Source organism: Chiloscyllium punctatum, chromosome 45 (genome assembly GCF_047496795.1).
Source record: "Chiloscyllium punctatum isolate Juve2018m chromosome 45, sChiPun1.3, whole genome shotgun sequence".
Lineage (NCBI taxonomy): Eukaryota > Metazoa > Chordata > Chondrichthyes > Orectolobiformes > Hemiscylliidae > Chiloscyllium > Chiloscyllium punctatum.
Window position 1 is genome coordinate 61,311,106 of NC_092783.1, and position 11,871 is coordinate 61,322,976.

An 11,871-nucleotide genomic window follows, 5' to 3' on the forward strand; every position below is an offset into this window, starting at 1 on the left:
AATTTGCCCTCAATAAGCACATGATGCAAAGAATTGACAGTGCCATCAAGCAGCACTTAACTGCTCAGCTTGGGTTTCACTGGGGTCTCTTACTCCTGAAGAGCTTTTGCCCGAAATGTCAATTTTCCTGCTCCTCAGATGCTGCCTGTTGCCTGACCTGCTGTGCTTTTCCAGCACCACTAATCTTGACTAACCTGCAGTAACCACTTCTGAGTCTTACAGCCTTGATCCAAAAATTAAAAAAAAAGTGAAGACAAGCGAAATGACAGCTGACACCCAGGCAATATTTAACAGACAAAAACCAAGTGGAGAATCTGGGGAGAAAGAAAGACAGTTAATGTTGAATGCAGTGGAACTTTAAAAAAAAAGGTTCTTCCATGGCAACTCAGTCAGTTACTACTTTAACATTAAGGACAGTCATCTAACCATCTCTCCATGGCATTCAATGCCTAGGGGCTATAAATAACAAGTATCTAAACTGGACCCACCATATTAAAAATGCAGGCCACAAGAACAACCCAGGCTAGGAATTGTGGCAACTCAAAACTTTTCCATCACCCATTTCAGCTAAAAAAGGCACAAAAATCAGAAAAGATTCTCCATTTTCCTGTCGAATGCAAGGTTGATACCAACCATAAAGTAATGACATCATCCAATCCATCACCTCAACCTTTATTTCTTCCTCCAGCACGTCAACAGTATATGCAGTGGCAAGATGCATTCCAGCAGCAACTACTACCTGGGCAGATGGTGGTTCCACAATACAAGCTACACAGCATCCTGGAACTTGAGCCATGCCTTCAATTTTGCTGGAGCAAAAACCTTTGATAGACTTCTACAAATTAAGGGTTTCACCAAAACAAAGAGCAGTTAAAGTTGTTAAGTGTAGATCACAAAAAACCTACAACCCAGATTTGCTCTCAAATCAAATGTCTCATGCAAAATTAAGAACAGCTTTACGCGATAGTATGTTACTAACTAATTCCTATATCAACCTCAGATGAATAAGCAGTCACCCAGCTTCCAATTAAAGTTCACAAGTGATTATTCCTTTAATTGTGAAGCTACATCAAAAAGACTTGCAGCTTCACACATGTACTGATCTTGGACTCAAGTCCTTCATGGAACACAGGTCTTTCCTCCGTGGGCAACACACTTCACATTAAGGTATTATAACACCACCATTAACTGAATTAGAATCCCACTTATTCCAATTTCAGTTCAATAACTACTCAGTTCAGCATTACTAGAAATGCCCAGCTATCAAGATGAATTATAGCAGTAACTATAACTGGGTATTACCAGGTCTGGCAGCATCTGTGGAGAGAACCACAGTTAGCAGAGCCTGGTGACCCTTTGATGGAACACTGGACTTGAAACATCAACTTCTCCTTCCACAGATGTTGCCAGACTTGTTGGGTCCCTCCAGCAACTTATGTTATTTTCAGGTTTCTTGCATCCACAGTGCTGTATTTTCTATTACTATAGGGTATGTCAAATGCAAGTGCAATCAACAGAACATTGCTTTTTAAATAAATTGTATCCAAATGGTATCAATTTCAGCACAAAACCTATTGAAAAGTTTATGATTAAAATGTAAGTTACTATTAGGAACATTACTAATTGACCTTGACATGCAGGAGAACTGAAAAATAAAGCTTGAACACTTAGTTCTGTACTTCAGTTGCACCTATGCATTTCAAAGTGAATGCAGAAATAAGTGAATTGTCACTCAATTAGAAGCTGGAGGCACAAAGTATAAAACTTCACAAATTATAAAACAATTTACTGCTGTAATTCAACTAAAACCAGAGTGTCAGATGTACAGCATGGAAACAGACCCTTCAGTCCAACCTGTCCATGCCGACCAGATATTCCAACCCAATCTAGTCCCGCCTGCCAACACGTGGCCCATATCCCTCCAAACCCTTCCTATTCCTATATCCATCCAGATGACTTAAATGCTGCAATTGTACCAGCCTCCACATCCTCTGGCAACTCATTTCATACTCTGCATAAAAGTTTTCATGCAGAGGACTCTTCTCTTTCCCCTTCATCCTAAACCTATGCCCTCTAGTTCTGGACTCCCCAATCGCAGGGAAGAGACTTGTCTATTTACCCTATCCATGCCCCTCAATTTTGTAAACCTCCAAGGTCACCCCTCAGTCTCCACTGCTCCAAGGAAAACAGCCCCAGCCTGTTCAGCCTCTCCCTATTGCTCAAATCTTCCAACCCAGAAACATCCTTGTAAATCTTTTCTGAACCCTTTCAAGTTTCACAACATCTTTCCGATAGGAAGAACAGAATTGCATGCAATATTCCAACAGTGGCTTAACCAATGTCCTGTACAGCCACAACATGACCTCCCAACTCCTGCACTCAATACTCTGACCAATAAAGGAAAGCATACCAAACACCTCCTTCACTATCCTATCTACCTGTGACTCTACTTTCAAGGAGCTATGAACATGCACTTCAAGGTCTCTTTGTTTAGCAACATTCCCTAGGACCTTACCATTAAGTGTACAAGTCCTGCTAAGATTTTTATCTGCCACTTCTCAGCCCACTGGCCCATCTGGTCCAGATCCTGTTGTAATTTGAGGTAACCTTCTTCACTGTCCACTACACCTCCAGTTTTTGTCATCTGCAAACTTACTAACTGTACCTCTTATGCTCAGATCCAAATCATTTATTTAAATGACAAACATTAGAGGACCCAGCACCAATCCTTGTGACACTCCAATGGTCACAGGCTTCCAGTCAGAAAAACAACCCTCCACCACCCTCTGTTTTCTACCTTTGAGCCAGTTCTGTATCCAAATGGCTAGTTCTCCCTGTATTCCATGAAATCTAACCTTGCTAATCAGTCTCATGGGGAAACAGTGTCAAACACCTTACTGAAGTCCATATAGATCACACCTACTGCTCTGCCCTCAATCTTTGTTACTTCTTCAAAGAGAAACTCAATCAAGTTTGAGAGACATTATTTCCCATGCACAAAGCCATGTTAACTATCCCTGATCAGTCCTTGCCTTTTCAAATACATCTACATCCTGTCCCTCAGGATTCCCTCCAACAACTTGCCCACCCCTGATGTCAGGCTCACTGGCCTATAGTTCCTGGCTTGTCTTTACCACCCTTAAACAGTGGCACCACATTTGCCAACCTCTAGTCTTCTGGCACCTCACCTATGACTATCGATGATGCAAATATCTCAAGAGGCCCAGCAATCATGTCTCTAGCTTCCCAGTTCTCAGGTACACCTGATCAGATCCTGGGGATTTATCCACCTTTAACCATTTCAAGACATTCAGCACTTCCTCCTCTAATCTGGAGATTTTGCAAGGTGTCACCATCTATTTCCCTACAGTCTATATCTTCCATATCCTTTTTCACAGTAAGTACTGATGCAAAATATTCATTTAGTATCTCCATTTTCTGTGGCTCCACACAAAGGCCGCCTTGCTGATCTTTGAGGGGCCCTATTCTCTCCCTAGTTACCCTTTTGTCCTTAATATATATTTGTAAAAACTTTGGATTCTCCTTACTTCTATTTGCCAATGCTATCTCATGTCCCTTCAGCTTTGATATATGTCTCTAAAGCAACATAACAAAACTGACAGGGAAGTCAATTAAAGAGTAAACTTTTGATGTTACATTTTTCCCCAATGCTTGCCCAACAAACCTTTGCTTGCTCCACAAATTCCAGCAGCCTCAATAACTCAGCTGAGACTAGTAAGTGGAATTCAAGTAGTCTTAACAGTGGTAGCATCCCTACCCATGGAGTGAGGTCAGGATTCATATCCCCACCTGCTCCAGAAGTATCTCATAATACCACTGAATAGGTTGATTAAACAAAATAGGTTAGTGTTGGACAACTCTAAATCATCCTAAAATAGATATTTTGGGATAGCAGTGGACCAATGTTTCCTTTGCTCCCAGAGGGATTGTGAAATTCCTCCATATCAGCTAACTCTACACAATTCGGGGATTAATCTAGATCCTATTAGGTTAATATGAAATCAGCATGGGGTACCAGGCAAATATAATGAGTGGAGTCACTGGTTTTCATTGCAGCTACAACTCCAACTGCACAAACCAAGTTGAAAATGGATCAACATTTCTTCCAATCAGAATTAGAACAGAGACCTATTCACCTCAGTCATTCTGAGACCATCTCAATTAATCCTTGCTCTCGACGTTGCACACAATTTTATCAAATTAATAGCCAACTCCCTTATAAAAGTTGGATTGTACCTGTTTCAAACATCCCTTGCAGGCAAGTGAATGATGGACAATTAAGAATATGCTGATTATTTTGGCAACTTAGTCCAGGCTGCTGCCAGAGACCGGTGAGGAAATTACACCAGCTTTCACCCAAAATTTTAAACTTCTGTCTGGTCATGGGATGTGCAAGAGGGACTTCCACTTCAAGTAGTACAATAGAGGCAAGGCCAGGAATTACAGATCAGTGAGTTTCACATCAGTGGGAGGGAAACAATTGGACAAAATTCTGAAGGAGAGAATTAATCTCCATTTGGAGAAGCATGGCTTGCTTGCCATTGGGGGAAGTCCCACATAGGGGACAAGGTAACGCAAGGCACTTGATCCAAAAATCAAGTTAGTGATTAGATTAGATTCCCTACAGTGTGGAAACAGGCCCTTTGGCCCATCCAGCCCACAATGACCCTCTGAAGAGTAACCCACCCACACCCATTTCCCTCTGACTAATGCACCTAACGCTATGGGCAATTTACCATGGCCAATTCACCTGAACTGCACATCTTTGGACTGTGGGAGGAGATCCATGCGAACTTCAGACAGACAATCTCCTGAGGCTGGAATTGAACCTGGGACCCTGGTGCTGTGAGGCAACAGTGCTAACCACTGAGCCACCCAGTGGGTAGGGGACAATATTGGCTGAAGGCTGTTTGGGATTGGAGGCTGGTGTCCAGTTACATACTGGAAGTATCAGGGCTGGATGCATTATCTGGCAACTTGTACACAAGTGATATAGAAAATGTAGGGCCAAATGGCTGCAGATGACAGATTGGCCTGGTGGTTGACAGTGAGGAAGAAAGTCTAGGTTAGAATACATAGATCAATTGTTCAGACGAACTTTAACTTGAAAAAGGTGGGGTCATACACTTTGGTAGTGACTAGAATGGCTAGACAAGGAAGCAGGATCTGAGAGTTTGTCCACAGATCTGAAGATTACAGGGCATGCTTATGGCATTCAAGGCTGCATAAGGCACATGCTTTTAATTGTGGCATAGATTAGAAAACAGGTGTTATGTTGGAGTTGTACAAAAAAGTTTTAGTTAGACCAATATTGTGTGCCATTTTAGTCACTATTTTCTGACAAACTGATTACACTGGAGCGGGTGCAGAGGAAATTCAATGGGGGTGCTGGGATGGAATAGTTTAGCAATGAAGAGGTAGGATAAGATCAGATTGCTTTCCGTTCTTAAAAAAGGAACAGAGAAGGCTGAAAGGGGACCTGAATGAGGTGTGTAAGATTAGGGGCATGAAAGCAACTGCCCCACATAGTTCAAAGGGCATAATTTTAAAGTGTAAGGATTACAGGGGATTTGAGGATTTGCTTGCACCAAGAATGCAAGGGTCTGTAATGCTTTGTCTGGGAGGATTCAAGGCAGTGGGCCAAATGCTGGAAATTAGGACTGTACTAAGTTTAGAGTAGATTTTGATAGTGTAGACTTGAAGGATGGAGGGCCTGTTCTATACCGTATGATTTTACCTTAAAATCAGTACCTTCTAGTTACTAGCCCTTGTCAGTTTTTCCCATACACTACTATTGTTATCCTTCAATTTTGATTAGCTACACATCTTCCCATAAGTGACTGCAAATGTCAATAGTTCAGTTTACACCCATGCCTGTAGAAGCTCAACACAACTTTAACATTGTTTTTGAAAAAGGAGTTGAGTCGCCCAGTACTGTATTAACCAGTGATCTCACTCATCTCCACAACCCCATTCCTTTTGGAGCCTGTAACTATCATCTACATTCCAGAATATCCTTAAGATTTAATAATTTGACCACTAAACCAACTCGGTCTTAAATAGTGGTCCCTGCTTCCAAATGAGAATATTCAAATGCCGTAGTCTCATTTTAACTCCTTACAATTTAGCCTCACTCTCCCTGACCATATACATCTCAACCAAGAAAGCAAACAGAACTGCAGATGCAGGTAAATCAGAATCAAAACCAGAAATTTTTGTGGCAGCAACTCCGAAGAGAAAGCAGTTAATATTTCCTCAGAACTATAGAGTCAGACCAGAAACATCGATTTCTCTTTAGATGCTGTTAGACTTGCTCAGTTTTTCCAACAATTTTGATTTTTAAACTCTTACACTACCCAACCGAGGTTTCTTCAAATAAGGCTGCTAGCTAGAACCAATGTTATTAGAACAGTTGCCTCCATTCTCAAGCTTTTCAGAAAAGGGTCTCATCTGCTTTTTATTACTTTCAGTTGCATTCCATGTGTTAGATAAATACAAACAGCCTCCATAAGTTCTTTACATGTACCATTCTGTACCTCAACCAGATGCTCAACCATTAATATTGCTAGGTAATTAGCTGTAGTCCACTACATACATTCGGAACTAGCAGCTAATTAGGTAACTTGAAGGTCACCACTGTGTTAAAACAAAGGGACCTCCCTGAATTACCAGGGATACAGGGACAACTTTTATAGGCTTTTTTGCTCTACACACTAACTATCCAAGATGGCCACAAAAATCTAACTTAAAAAACCTTCATTCTTAACTCTAATTCTGTTCATTTCAGCATCCATTAAGACCTATTGATAAATATAGGTCACAGTAATAAATCTGCTCCCTGCTTAATCCAGTAGTAACCAAGACAAAGAATAAATTCTACCAGTAATTAGATTTTTAAATAAATTGCTTTAATACAAAGTGGAGCTCTTTTAGAGAACCTGTTTTGTAATTTCAACTGACTAATCAAGCTGGAGCCATTGCTGGCGCACGCATCCATTTGCCTTTCTGCATGATTTGTCAAGCTTGCTTTTAAAAGCTTTCACACTGAAACATTAAAAATATTCCCTTTCATGTTCCTCAAATTCTACTTTTAAAAAATCAGGTATGGTTTAAGCACCAGCACAATTTGCCACTATTCACATGTGAATAGGGCAGTGTCAATAGCCTTTTATTGCTGTCCAGCCCAAACCTGCCAACTGACACATACTTAGTCATCAGTTGGAACCAGAAGCTAGAACCCTAACCGATTCCTTTCCTTCTCAGCCATAGTCACGGGGTCTGTTCACACAGCCAACAAGCACTGCAGCTGGGATCTGCTCTGACTAGGAACAGAGATGAGTCCTAACAAAACTAATTGAGATAAGTTAATTTTTAGAAAACACTTGCATCTGAACTGTTACATTAATGAATGAGGCCAACAATTTAGACTGGGAATCCAAAACAATAAGTCTTAGTAACTTTCCAGGGTGGTAAAACTTTAAAGAAATGGTCAGACAGCCCATTTCCTTTAACAAAAGCGGGGAATTCCACATTAACAGTACACTAACCCCACCCAGCTATATTTGTAACTGTGCACTCACCAACTGGCTGACGTAGTTACTGGACTGCTGCCATTTCTATTCCAGAAACCAAGCTCCTACAGAAGAAGGAGTGCACCCGCTACAAAACTCAGAAAGACAATCGACAGGGTAGATATTCACTAGGGACAAGCCTGTTCAGTTATTTTCCTCCCTTTTCTGATGGCGTGTGCTCAGTGCAACACAAGGAAGACAACTCCCAATGCTCAAAGCCCCTGCCAGGAATGGTTTGCAGGGTAAGCAGCCCCCATGTTCCTGTAGAGGGAATAGAAAAGGATATCGCGGAGGCCCCCTCTGGCAGACATCTGATGCTATATGGTGGTTTTCATACATCTGTACAAACAGACACCATTCTTCTGCAATGCATTCATATGAAATATTGCCTCACCTTAAATGGCTGTATTTCACCAATTCAGTTACTTTTTTAAAAAATCTTAAACTTCAGGTACTTTAATAGCTACAAACTTGGAAAAATGCAAATTTCTAACAAATTGCAGAAAACATTTCTAGAAAGCAAGCTATTACCAGGAATGGAATGTAGTGGATATAGTTCTACAACTTCAAGAGTTTGAAATTGAATTCAATCTAGTAATTTGTGGGATACCAGAATACAAAGCTACTTATTTAAAAGTACTAAAAGGGTACTTAAAATTTAACCAGTCTGCTATTCCATATCCAGTTTGGCCTATATAAGTTTAGTTTCATGCAGCATAGGTGACTATTCTCAGCACATCTGAAAAGGGATGAGTAATGCATAAGCACCACCTGCTGTCACTCACTCCAGAAATGGGACAGAGGCAGCTCTGCATTGATTGGGATAGGAATTAAAATAAGTAAAGTAATCCATTTCAAATCATGGTTAGGTACTGCAGGAAATAGGGCAAAATTTAAATTTAGCACATTGGGAACAAGGATATGGTGAAAGATTAGGAGGCCAGCAAGGAAGGTGTAAGAGCCTAACTAGGAGACAACTAAACCCTAAATTTCAACAGCTGAGCAACTGAGGTAATCAGTGGTTTTGCAGTAAAAAGCAGTTTTAGATAGGATACAAGGTCTGATGGTTAGCTCTAGGTCAAGATAACTGTTAGAACTACTCCACTTAAAAATCAAATATTCTTTACTAAGAGTTCCTGATTATTACATTGTTGCAAAGGAGAAGTAAATAAAGTTGCCTAAAAAAGGGAATATGGATTGACTGATTGCATTAGAGCTTCCATATTAACTAGAAACAGTTAAGTGTCAAACGTTGACCTCATTGTTATAATCTGCTGCTTTACACAGTAAAGCAAGCTACACCAGTTACCTCCATTTTGCATGTCAGGCATTAGATATTTTGCATCTGTCAAACCTGTTAATTCAGAAGTAGACCTTAGTTCAAAACACTGGACACATTACAGGATAAGTGACTAAGTTATGTACAGTATTGTAACTATTTTCCTGTAGGAAAAATACATCTGCAATGCAAAGATATGCAAAACAATGCAAATCAATAGACAAAAGGGAAATTCAAAAAAGTTAGACAGCACAACTTCAACCTGTAAAACAGTTGTCCTTTGTAAACTAGGCTAATGATGCCTGAATTTAGGAGTCTTCTCCAACTCCTTTTAAGTTGAAAAGTCTCTATACTGTTCCTACCCCAAAGTCTACTAAATGTATTATCACTCCAATACTAGCTTTAGTTAGCTGCTAAGGCCCTAATCAAACTCCTGATCTTCTCTAAATAATAAAAAAAGACCTTGATCAAGTTTAGTCACCCATGCTAGTATCTTCACCAAAATGTTATCACTCCTGTGAAGCAACTAACAAAACCAGAAAGTGTTAAATGCTAAATACACAAGTTGTGCTCCCAGAACCTTTGATTTAATCACAAAATGTGCCAAATGCTGTGCAATAACTCATGAGTGTAATGGGGAGGTGACATTGCCTGATGTGTACATGTACGGGTGGCGGGAAAGACAGAACAAAAAGCCAGTGTACCTGCCCCCCCTAAACCAGGGTGATGGTGTCAAAGATCAGGAATTGCTAACTCAGTGCCTAGTCCACTTTATTGGATCAAAATCAAGCTGGCAAATCAGTGACTTACCTTGGACACAGATGCTGTGCCCAAGCTTTAAGTCAGTATGGTTCATTCAAGCAGTCAAGCTTGAATGAACCAAGCTTCCCAAGCTCTCAAGCTTCCCAACAACCCATCTAGGAAAGGCTTCAGAGACAATTTAGCTGATTTCATTCTGGGATCCTTGCAGAATTACTTAGTTTTGCTGAAATCCATTTTACAACTGAATCTCCTGGATAATTCAAGTTAAAAATCACAACACTAGGTTATCTTCTAACAGGTTTATTTGGAACCACTAGCTTTCAGAACATTGCTTTTGTCAGGTGGTTCTGGAGTTTTAATTTTTACTTCAACTTAATTAGAATTGAACCAAATCAAACTGCATTATAATTAGATTCAGGATGAAACAATTAGATACTCTAAATAGGTCATATTTATATCAATGCAGAAAAAGTACCCCAAAACACTACACAGATACTATCAAAAGGACAAGCTAAACACAAGCAAGAGGGTCCAAGAATTTTAAAGTGTTACTCTAGCCATTGATAAAGTTAGAAAATGATGCAGGAAAGGTCAGAGGGGCTTGGGGTGAGAAATAGGACAAAAAGCTACAAGGATCTGAACAGCATTCGAGAACTAAAAAATCAGGACATCTACTTTCCTTAGAGGGAACAAAAGGCAGATTTAAAATATCAGAATTGGAAGTGACAAGCAAAAACTCATTAAAAGCACTAGATTAAGAGGAAAGATGAGGCATTAAACTGGTACTTTTAACAAGATCAGCTTCCACCAACTGACCCAAATCTGAAACATCTATTCTACTTTAAGCATCCAATACCAGCAAGGTAAGTCAAAACTCAAACAGAAACCCTCTTCTGCAGTCACTAGACAGTGACCAAAATTTCAGACTTAGGTTTGTCTGATTGAGTTCAAAGAGTTTAGTGATAAATAGCAGAGGTTAATCACATTCACACAGAATGTGTAATGCAGTAATTCACCAAACTCTATCAAGAACTACAAACACCCTGGGAACCCCACTACCCCAAACATAACCACTCCCCCCCCACCCCCAACTTACTTCCAGCCTTCAAATCCTTCCAAGATCAAACCAGTTTTCTCCCATCAGTACATTTTGCCTCCCATCTCACCTACTGAGTCAGTTTTCCAAACAACCTACATCATTCCCAGTCTCAGTTGAAACAATCCATGAACTTACTCCAAATAAGTCAAGCAGCCCCCTTCCTCAACATACCCCCCCCACCCAAAACAAGCAGCCCCCTGAAAACCAGCCACCCCTTTACCCTAACACCCCCCCAAAAAAAAAAACAGCCCCCTTCCTCATGCTCCTACAAAAAAGATTAACTAGACCCCCTCCCCCCCCACAAACCAAGTTGTCCCCTTCCGCCTCCCGTTCCCCCCCCTCCCCCGCCGTTACTTATGAAGCAGCCCCTCCCCTCCCCTCCCCCACACCCTGCGGCCCCCCTCCCCCACACCCTGCAGCACCCCCCTCCCCCATCGGGGGAAGCCCCCCCTTCAGCAGTTACCCCCCCCTTCTCTTCACCCCCTTTCCCCGAGGCTCCTGCTGCCCACCATCCGCCGCCTCCCGGCCCGAGGCCGTGCTGATGGGAAGAGGCCCTGAGGAGAAGGCCCGAGGCCCGGCCTCTGGGTGTGGCGGGCGGGCGGTCAGGCCTCAGCGGGGCCCGGGGGTGGGGAGGAGAAAGCCTCGGCACGGTCAGTCCCGCTTCTTCCCTTTTGTTTTTGGTTTAATTAACCCATATCCCCGCGGTCTGCCTCTCCCTGGCCCTCACCTCCCGCTGGTGGTGATACCAGTTCCGCCGCTCCCCGGGTCTCTCAGTCGGTGCCGGTTATTGAGGAGGAGCCGCCGCCTCAACTCACGATCGGGAGGGGGAGGGTGTAATGAGCAATTCCCCACACCCCTCCCCCACGTGACATCAGCCCCACGTGACACCCGCCGCCGCCACCGCCGCGCCAGGAATCACGGGAGTCTCCATTCAAACTGACCAGCTCCCGCCTTAGTTCTTAAAGTTACAGTCCACACACACACACACACACACACACACATGCAACCCTTCACTCCCACATACACACACTCTCTCACACTCACAACCCCCCCCCCCCCAATCCAGACAGACACAAAGACCCACATACACATATATGTTTGTGGGGTGATTTTGTACTTGCAGAGTTACATTATACTTT

The 11,871-nt window shown here is 42.0% G+C and overlaps 1 protein-coding gene across 1 annotated transcript in view; it reads right to left on the reverse strand.

The window, feature by feature from the left end:
* The window catches only part of rhocb (ras homolog family member Cb), a 33,148-nt gene extending 21,530 nt beyond the window's left edge, over window positions 1-11,618 (reverse strand). The window contains exon 1 of the mRNA XM_072563902.1: window positions 11,460-11,618. The gene's annotated coding sequence lies outside the window, so the exon portion shown is untranslated. The remainder of the gene's footprint in view (window positions 1-11,459) is intronic.
* Between the last annotated feature and the right edge of the window lie 253 nt (window positions 11,619-11,871).